Consider the following 9851-nt stretch of genomic DNA (forward strand, 5'->3'; position numbering starts at 1 on the left):
TGGAGGTACCGAGACTAAGGGGGGGCGATGATTTACAATTCTGTCCCTATTGGGACATAACTCGGACAGCGCTTAGTCGGCTGAAGGGGACTTCGCAACGCTCGACACGGCGACTCGCCTAAGCTCGCTCGGTGGTGCCTCGTGGCTCAAGTCCCCTACAGACGGTGTGCCTCCATCGGCGAAAACAAGTGCATCTTTTTCAATCTGACTGGTTTTCCAATCATACTGTGACACACACACACACTTTTCTTTTTTTTACTTGTAATCTTATCTGGAGAATCGCCCAACCAATCGACTTCCAATCGGCATGCGTATCACCGAGGGCGTGAGGGAATGCGGTGCCGGGGTGAAATTTGATAATTCTTTTCAAACAATGAAAGAAATGCTTTTCTTGTTGCATGCGATAGCTCTGGTTCTTTTATTGTGTCAAAGGCAGAAGATTCACAGGTGATGTTTGTGTGGAAATTCAATTTCCCTCTAGTTGAAAATAAGATTAGTTGTTAGAGGGGAAATAGTTAATCAGTAGCCCATGACTTGCTGCGTTAGGTGGAAACCAGGATAGTGTTAGTGGTAAGAGCATGAGTCTAGGATTCTATCCCTGGATGAACTCCGCTGTTATTCATCTTCCTCTGTGTGGTGTCTCTCTACGTGGGCCCTTGGGGGAGATATCCCTATGTCTGTGATTTATAGAATAAAATGCTGTGCGTGGATAAAAACCTTGTTCTTGAAAGTCAGTGTTTTTCTCTCTCTCTTTAGGTTCTATGGTCCTTACTTTACATTTTTATTTTCTTTGTATTTACATTTTTAAATTGTAAATAGTACAGAAAGGTGACTGGGAGAGGTGCAGGAGGAAGTATTTATGTCATTCTTATCCTATGCAAAATGGGGGTACATACGGTTTAGAGGGGTAAACAACAATTCAGCCGTTACCAGCCATTGTTTTTCAGGCTTTCCAAATGTTCCCCAAATCAGATTACTGGATCTCTCTCACTCCATTTATTGCAGTTCTCCTCTTTGGTGCTGCTGAGTACGTTCTTTATCGTTGGAATGGGTTCTAAGGAGGAAGGTTGTGTCAACCTCCAATTGAAGTGGAGTAAAAGGAAAAGATAAAACAGCAGTTAGAAGGTCATTTGATGGCAGCATTCAGCAATAAGCCAAGCCACCTACTAGAAAGTCCCTAACAGCTGCCAGTCTTTACACCCCCCTTCTCTGCTTCACATTCAAACCCCCTCTGATCTGATCTTCATTCTCCACCCATGGGCACTGGTTGAGTGCCAGGTACTCAAAGATGTTGAATAGGAACTTAAGGAGGGAATTGAGGAGGGGTGTGTGAATGCGTGCGTGTGTGTCAAGTAAAACAGCCGAGGTAAATTGGGCACACAGGCAGCATGCCAAACGGTTCTTTCAAATATGGTAAATTCCATGTGAGGAATGGGATAGGGTGGGGTGTATGGCATACTGCGTGTGTGAGAGCGCACAGATAGGGAAGGTCACTGTGTGTGTGTGTGTGTGTGTGTGTGTGTGTGTGTGTGTGTGTGAATGCGAGTGCCTAGGGAGGCTCACAGTGTTTAACCAACCCATGTTGGCTTAAACGTCAGCCTCCTGCTTGTTATGCCCCCTGCCCCCCAGCACTCTGTTTCTGGCCCCCAATTCTATCCCTCCTTATTGTCTTTGTCACCCGATTTTTCCACGAAAAAGCATTTCTGTATGTGTGTGTGTACATAGCTGCATTCAAGAGGCCTTAATGTGGTCTTTGACGTGGGGCAGGTTTGTGGGGTGGTTGGCTCGAGAGCTTCCATTTTTAGAGCCGTCCTTTTGATTGGTTCTTTTTACTGTTAAAGTTTGTTTGAACAACTAGGGCCTCGCTGCCTCATGGAATGACGGGGTGACCTTCTGTTATGTCAGCAGTTGGTGTGGTGTGACCTTTAAATCCCTTCTTTTCTCTCTCCATTCTTTTATTTTGTCATTCCTGTCATGCTTTCTCCCTCCCTCTCTCTCTTATCTATCCCTGTGTAGTTTCTATGTCAGTCATTCTGTACCTCTTTTGTATTAGGGTTCTCTGAACCAGTGGGTGGCGTACCAAAAGTGGGTCTTCGCCAGATGTTCCGACTGGGTCATACAGACAAAGACTAAGCTAAATAAGTGAACATCGTGTTACTGGGTTCAAACTTGACAGAAAATGTTAAATTTGGGTGCCAGTGTAAAACGTTGGTTTGCTTTGTCAACTGATGGATGTGACAGGGCTAAAGGATTTCTGTGGGTTTTGTGAATCAGGACCCTGTGTGGGTGTGGCTTTGGACTTGAATGTGCGTTCAAACTAAAGTAGAGCCAGACCAATATATCGACCATTATTTTACCTTTTTTCCTTGTGTCCCTATTTTGGGCATGTCATTATAAGTGAAATTAAACGGTTTTCAAAAATAGCCACAAATGTCCGTAAGTTCACAAATGCATTGCGACGTGTTGTGACCTTGTATCTTCTGTTGAAAATGGATATCATTTATGTTAATGAAAATAAGTTGTTTGTTTATTTATTTGTATTTATTTGTTTGGTTATAAGTTAAAGTTTAAAAAATAACTTTAATCAAATGTAGGTTTTTCAAATTGATTATGAAAATCTCCACTTTTTGATAAAATATGGGTCAAAACATCGTTAATCGGTTGTCTAGGACCCCGTCGGACACAGAAATCTGGCTTCGGTCTGGCTCTAGCTAAAACAGGTGGTTCTGTTTTCTCTAGTGACTGTTAACAGTAAACGAACGTGTGTGTGTGTGTGTGTGTGTGTGTGTGTGTGTGTGTGTGTGATCCCACTATGCTCTTTCAGATCTCAAATAGTTCCGAGAATCCACCATATCATGGGACTGATCTCCTCTGCCCCTCCTTTAGCCACAAACACCATTCTGAATTCTGTCACACACAAACCCCTTTTATCTTTTCCTCTATCCACCCCACCACCCACCCCTCCATCAACTTGGCTCATCTCCATCTTTCTTTTGTCACATTCATCTTTCCATTCCCATGCTGTATGCTAAGATACTTCTGTAATGGTGCCATGTGGGATAATGTTGGATGCCATTTCTTGGCTCCCCACTACCAGAACAATTTGGGTGATTTAGCTGATGCTGCTATCCAGAACAGCTAACCTATAGGCCTATGCAAGGCAAGACAGCTGCGAACCGACTTGTTTAGATGATGGCATAATCTTCTTTAGGCATAATGTTTCATTGTTGCTTGTTGTTTGCTGTTATGGTTATAGTTGCCATGACGAGACAGCTTTCACATTATGAAAGAATGACACACAGTTTGATTAGACGAACATTCCAGATATCACTAGTGTTTTATCACTAAAGTTTATTTATTCAATGCTCCTTGGTTTGATGATTGTACATGAGGGCAGCTACTGTGTCTGGACCTCCAGTACTGCACTGAAAAACCTCTCTGTTAATTTAACTAATGACCTGTAAGATGTAAGTTGGAAACTTTGTTTGTAGGATTGAAATGTCTTTGTAAAAACATAGAACAAAAAAAAACGTAATTAGAGTTTAAAAGGTAATCAAGGCATTAAAAAAGTTATTTTGCCATTACTGTATGTCCCAACTGCTTACAAAAGACACTACTAATAGACATAAGTCAGAATATGTATATATACGGTATATGTTTTCTTTTTTTCACAAAGTTCAAATTATGAATCCCTGTAGCCTTGGCCATACTGCATAATATAGTGGGTGTGGGTGTGGGTGTGGGTGTGGGTGTGGGTGTGTGTTTGTGAGTGTGAGTGTGAGTGTGAGTGTGAGTGTGAGTGTAAATAACAGCGGATACAAAACTTGTCCACAAGCATAAATCCACCTTTTGATCTTATCATTGCTGAACATGTAGAGGACCATGTTTACCTGGCCCAACAAGCATTTCCCCTAAAGGCCATGAAGCCAGTTCATTATCCAACGCTCACATAGAACTGAATAGATGAATGCACTAATCGTATTGCCATCAAAGGCTTGGTTTCAATGCCAGACCAGTGCTTAAGACATTAGATGGCTGAATGAAGCTGGCTTTGGAGTATAAACTGTTCTCTATCCTTCCCCTCAAATTCTAGACATAGCATATTGTCCCTCTCTGAGATTGTTTGAGCCACAATATGGGTTTCCCAGGACTTTATTTGCGAACCACAGATGTATTATTTTGTCCTCATTTAAAAGCCTCATGTAAAGCGAACATTCGTAAATCAAATCTTTGCTTCTGGGGGTCTCTGGTACAAAATATTTTGAGAAGGGGGTCCGCGGCCAGAAACTTTGAGCACCACTGATATAGAAACATAAGTTTTCCAGAAAAAAATATATTTTATAGAACCGGAACTTCAGGCCTTAATGGGTTAAAAGCCTCAAGTTCATGTAAGCTAACCCACATGCATTGATATACTGTACATGTGCTCATCTCTCCCCTCCAGGGGAAGGTCTGTCCTTGCCCCTGTTGCAATATTTCTATCCTGTTGAGCCCTTCTTCTATAAATGGATAACCTTCACTTTATTCACAACTCCAAAACATATATGGACTTTTTTTCAGCGCATGTTATGCCCGAGTCAACCTCCCCTATGGGGATATGTCCTAACCCTGCCTGTGTTGAAAAATGTGTCCTCTTCTAACCCAGTGGTTCCCAGCGTTGGGAACCCCAAGTACTTTCTCATTTTCGGAGGTTTAAATGCATCCGCCCACCTACATTTGGAATGAAACTGTTAAGTTACTCTACACTTGTACCTACTGTCCATTGTCTCACTTTACTGTATGTCTGTCTGTTACTGTAATGTATGTGGACTTTCTGAACTCTCACCCTAAGTTAGGCAGGCTACCACTATAAAGCTTGACTTACTGTATGCTTTGGGGACACAAACAAGATTTGCACACATTTTTGACGATTTTTCAAAAATAGCAGATCTACAAGCTCATAGCTATGAGCTTGTATATCTGCTAATTTTGAATAGCCAAAGAAATCTAAAATGACACAGATGCGTTCCCGGTCTTAAGGACTGTTAAAGGACGGTTAAAAGGACTGACACTTCCCACCACATGGACAACCTTCAACTCTGCTCAGCAACAATGTTTTCATGTCTTTTCTCCTACTGCTGTCCCCTCTCAAGTGAGAAGCTTCCTCCCTAACATTCACCTAGTGTAGTGTACATCGGCTTAAGTTCCAGAACAGCTTTGGTACCTCCATCCAGCTACTTTTTTGCAGATACTTTGATCTCTTCTCCTTAAACCTTATTTATGCTACATCTTATCACGCTGTCACATGCCAAAAATAGCAGCTCTATACAAGCTCACAACATGTCATGATACGATACGATATGATACGATAATACTTTATTGTCAGTTCACACTGAAATTTGTCTTGCGACCCAGCAGCCATGTATGCAACAATAAACAATAAACAGTACACACATTTGACATGACACCAGAAAACAAAACAAAATACAAAATGCATACATAAAGACATACAAAGACAAGAGCAATGTCCACCTCTCAGCCTACCCCAAGCCTACAACTCCTGATTAAGCCTCAATGTCGTCTGATGGACAAAGGACCTCTTCAGTTTGACCTTATTGTATGTAGGAACACTGTATCTCCTTCCTGAAGGCAGCAACCTATATTCTCCATACAAAGCATGGCTAGTGTTTGAAGTGATATTCCTTGCCAACCTTATCATACTGTCATTATACGTAGATGTATAGAGCCTCTGAAGTGGTTGTCCAACAATCTTTGAACAAATGTTGAGTTGCTGCAGCAGTTGTGACTTTAAGGCTACAGACAGACATCCATACCAGGTGGTACTACAGTACTGCAGAACACTCATAATAACAGAAGTGAAAAACAAAAGAAGAATCTGTCTACTAGCACCGAAAGATCTCAGGCGGCGAAGGAAATAGACTCTTTGCTTTGTCTTCTTACCCACTGATTCAATCTGGTCTTTCCATGACAGAAGGTGGTCAATTACTACTCCTAGGTATGTATACGAACATACCTGGTTGATCTGTTCACTATGAATAGTAATGGGGGATCTGTGTATCTCTAGTGGGGCACCAAAAACAATCTCCTCTGTCTTTTTTGTGTTAATGATAAGAGCGTTGTTATCACTCCACTCCACCACCTTATTTACTCTGTGTTGGTGCAGTCCAGGATCACTGGAACTATCCAAAAGAGAAATCAAAACTGTATCATCAGAGTACTTTAGAATGTATTGGTCTGGTTTGTCAGTGCGACATTCAGACAGACATTCCTCAGTACGACAGCTGTCAGTATAAAGGGTGAAAAGTACAGCTGAGCTTACACAACCTTGGGGAGCACCAACATTAGTAGTTAATGCTGAGGAGAGGGTTTTGTTCACTTTCACCCTCTGTACTCTGTTCGTAAGGAAGGAAGCATACCAGTGAATTAAGTATGGATTCAGTTCCAACTGTACCATCTTTGTCACCAGAATATCAGACTGTATTGTATTGAAGGCTGAAGAGAAGTCTAAGAACAGCACCCTTGCATGATTCTTGTTAGACTTATCTAGGTGTTTTGTAATGAAGTGGACCAGTGTGACAACCGCGTCCTCTGTACCGCAACCTTTCTTATAAGCAAACTGACAGGGGTCAAATTTGTCTTTAGTTATACTTACAAGATGTTGCAACAGTATTCTTTCCAGTGATTTCATGGTCACTGAAGTGAGAGCTATGGGTCTATAATCCTTATGTTCTTTTGGACTGATGTGAGTCTCAATCATGTTTATGTGTGGGGGGGTTCACTTCACTTCACTGTCTGTGTGTGTGTGTGTGTGTGTGTGTGTGTGTGTGTGTGTGTGTGTGTGTGTGTGTGTGTGTGTGTGTGTGTGTGTGTGTGTGTGTGTGTGTGTGTGTGTGTGTGTGTGTGTGTGTGTGTGTGTGTGTGTGTGTGTGTGTGTGTGTGTGTGTGTGTGTGTGTGTGTGTGAACGCGAGTGCCTAGCCCCCAGTTCTATTCTATCCCTCCTTATTGCCTTTGTCTCCCTATTTTTCCACGAAAAAGCATTTCTGTATGTGTGTGTGTACATAGCTGCATTCAAGAGGTGTGTGTGTGTGTAATTACGTTATTGGATCATCTTGGTAAGTTGGGAGCAGCAGGTATTGTTACATATTGCCCAGAATTTTACACAGGCACCCAATCCCCATATGCCCTGACCTGTTACCAGTAGTCGGATTAATTAGTACTGTAGTTAGAAAAAAATAGCTAAAGTAACTTAACCAACAGTTTTTCTCTGTCTGTCTGTCTGTCTGTCTGTCTGTCTGTCTGTGTCTCTCTCCCTCTCTCTCACACACTCACTTTGTCCGTCTCTAATCATGAATATCTCCTTTCTATCCATTCTTCCTAATTTTTCCTGATCAAATGGATAATTCACCAGTCTGCATTCCTGCATCGTGCGTGCGTGCGTGCGTGTGTAACAGAAAGATTAAGACGGTCAGAATTAATTGTATAAGAGATTTGATTCTACTGATTGCATGTGAGAGAAAGAAGGATTGTGTGTGAGAGAGGGATTTAGCATTACAAGCAGTACAATTTAGGCATTTAGCTGACGCTTTTATTCAGAACGACTTACAAGTGCAGAACAAGCAGAGTAAGCATGAACTCTAGTCAATAAACAGTAAAGGTAAATTAGAGTGCAGAGAGAACAATGTAATGCCTCAAAGAAACTAGGATACCGGCCAGGTAAACAATGACCTTAGCATCTGTCTAAATCCATCTAAATCACATTCTTAACATTTGTGATAGAGAAAAACTAATCTACGAAACAAAAACATGAGAACAATTGACCAAAATATGTCTGCATAGTAGACATATCTTGTCTACAATCAAAAGAAAGGGACTGTAAGAGAAGGATTCCAGGAGGATTTGGGGGCATACTAGACAAATCACATTTTTGTATTAACGTGCAAAATTGTGTTGATCGCCAAAAATTGTGTCCTTGGAGCTGGTTCATGACAAGACAGTTGGCATTTCACTTTCACCTTTGACTGTGAGAGTTTACAAATGAAATGTTGATTGGACTATGCTATTAGGGATGGGACGATATACGATATTATCGTATATCGCGATAAAAAACTTCCACGAGAACTGTATCGCAGGTACTGTAATTATCGAGAAAAAAAAAGAAAAGAAAAAAAAGTTAGACCAAAAAAGATGTGTTGAGATATGTTGAGCTGCTGATCTTTAGTAAACTAAGTCACGTTTATATCAAGTTATTGTCTAATGTCTAGCCTGTAACCTAGCCCTGAAACATGTGTCATTATGTGAACCATGGCTAGCCTGGTACCCATACTGATTCGCTCCATTCGGCTGACTTTTTTTTCTTCTCACAACTTCACATCCACCGAGCGGATTCCTCCGTGCTGGAAAGCCTGGTGATTCGAGGTTAGGATCCCAGGCTAGTTGTTGTCAAGCCTCATCCATATTACAGCGTGGAATTCAAGTTAAGCCGTTTGTGAATATGTTGAGTTGAACGACCGTGTTGTGCAGCAGAAATAGCCGACCTACAAACGCATGATCTGACGCGTTTGTGGGCTTGTGGATCGGCTCTTTTTGATGCGTCACACGGCGCACAACCAAATATAAAGTCATTCTTTTATAGCAGCAATTGCTGCACGTCCCGTTCCGTTTTAACTTTACATTGTCAGATTGATATTTATATAGCCAGTGGTGGAGAAAGTACTCACGTTTTTTACTTAAGTAAAAGTATCAATACTGCAATGTAAAAATACTCTGTTGCAAGTAAAAGTCTGGTAATCAAAATTTACTTGAATAAAAGTACAAAAGTATTGGCATCAAATCTATAAAAAAACTAAAGTTTGAAAATAGCCGATCTACAAGCTCACATTGTGAGCTTGTAGATCAGGGCCGGATACAGAAATTATTAACTGGGGGGGCATTAATAAATGCTGGGGGGGCGGTTTCCATGTTTGCGTTTTTTTCCAGTTTTTTCGGCTGTTTGTGTATTACTGCTTCCTATTGTTCTTTTGGGCTTGTTTTCCTAGGCTTCTTTCTCTCGCAATATCTGGCAACACTGCCCATGGAAAATCAGGGCAGAGGATTATTTGAATTGTGCAATGATACATGATGGAATATGATTAAGGATTATTTTGATTATGGTAAGCTCACATTTCATATCATGACATAAATGTAACTTTCAAAAAAAAAAATTTAAAGATTTTTTTTGGGGGGGCAGTCAGGGCATTTGTGGGGGCATTGCCCCCCAATTGCCCATGCCTAGATCCGGCCCTGCTGTATGTAGAGATATCATCTTTGATTACTTCTGAATGATAAAATAAATAACTTATTGTGAATGATTCTTGATAAGTTCAGATTACTTATGTTATGTTTACATTGTCTTTCTCTACCTCCATGTGAGACAGTATTGGATGTTTACCAATTGCCCTGAGTGACAAGATAATAAATGTTCTTTAACAGAAATGACAGGTCAAGTGATTTCACTGTTTTTCTAGCATTTTAAGAATTTTATAAGCAACGCGCTAATATCGTGATAATATCGTATATCGTGATATTTTTGCCCACAGTTATCGTGATATGAAATTTTCATATCGTCCCACCCCTATATGCTATGGAGTGTAATTATGTCCCCTATAAAAAAGATCCATGCTATTGAGGAAGCCAAATTAATGGTTTAAAAGAACTGCAGGGAATATGTAAGAAACTAACTTTGAACTTTCGTTCAAAGTCATTGAAATATTACCGAACTTAAAGCTGCACTCTCTAACGTCCATATCCTAGCTGAAATTTGAACCCAGGTCCCTCGCACAAGTGCTGAAATGTTATAATGCTACTGTTATAC

The sequence above is a fragment of the Gymnoscopelus braueri genome (assembly GCF_963280865.1).
Source record: "Gymnoscopelus braueri genome assembly, chromosome: 12".
In the NCBI taxonomy this organism is placed as follows: domain Eukaryota; kingdom Metazoa; phylum Chordata; class Actinopteri; order Myctophiformes; family Myctophidae; genus Gymnoscopelus; species Gymnoscopelus braueri.